General features: G+C 47.0%; 1 protein-coding gene across 1 annotated transcript in view; it reads left to right on the top strand.

Annotated features, from left to right (window-relative positions):
• Positions 1-430, top strand: part of LOC116073721 (sodium channel protein type 11 subunit alpha-like) — a 131,895-nt gene that overhangs the window by 20,895 nt on the left and 110,570 nt on the right. The window lies entirely within an intron of this gene.

Genomic DNA, 430 nt, shown 5'->3' with positions numbered 1-430 from the left:
GGGAAAGAGATGAGGCTGACTCTGCAGAAAGGTTAAAAGGTCAACAGGAAACAGCCATGTCCAAAAAGCATGGCGGTCAATCAGGACAGGAAGTCAGGCCACTGCTTGAGCCTGGCTTCGTGACTCCAGACAAATGGCCGCTCAGAGCTTCACTTCCTAGATCTAGAGAGGGAACAGAAGTCTGATCTTCCTACCCTGAGGCAAGACAAGGAAGCACTTTCTAAGTTGTAAATCTAGCTGACATGGACAATTGATGGCAGTGAGAAGGGAAGGGATGCCCTTTTCAGCAAGAGCATTACCTCACAAAACATTTGGACGGTAGGCTTTCTAGGCTGTTAAGTGAGATTAATGAAGGTCAAGCTGATGTAGAGTAGGTGTTCAGCCATTGAAGGCTAAGCCCATGTTAGTCAAGTGAGTGCATGTGATTCTA

This window comes from Mastomys coucha, unplaced genomic scaffold (genome assembly GCF_008632895.1).
Source record: "Mastomys coucha isolate ucsf_1 unplaced genomic scaffold, UCSF_Mcou_1 pScaffold23, whole genome shotgun sequence".
NCBI lineage: Eukaryota > Metazoa > Chordata > Mammalia > Rodentia > Muridae > Mastomys > Mastomys coucha.
This window is presented reverse-complemented; position numbering and strand designations above follow the sequence as displayed.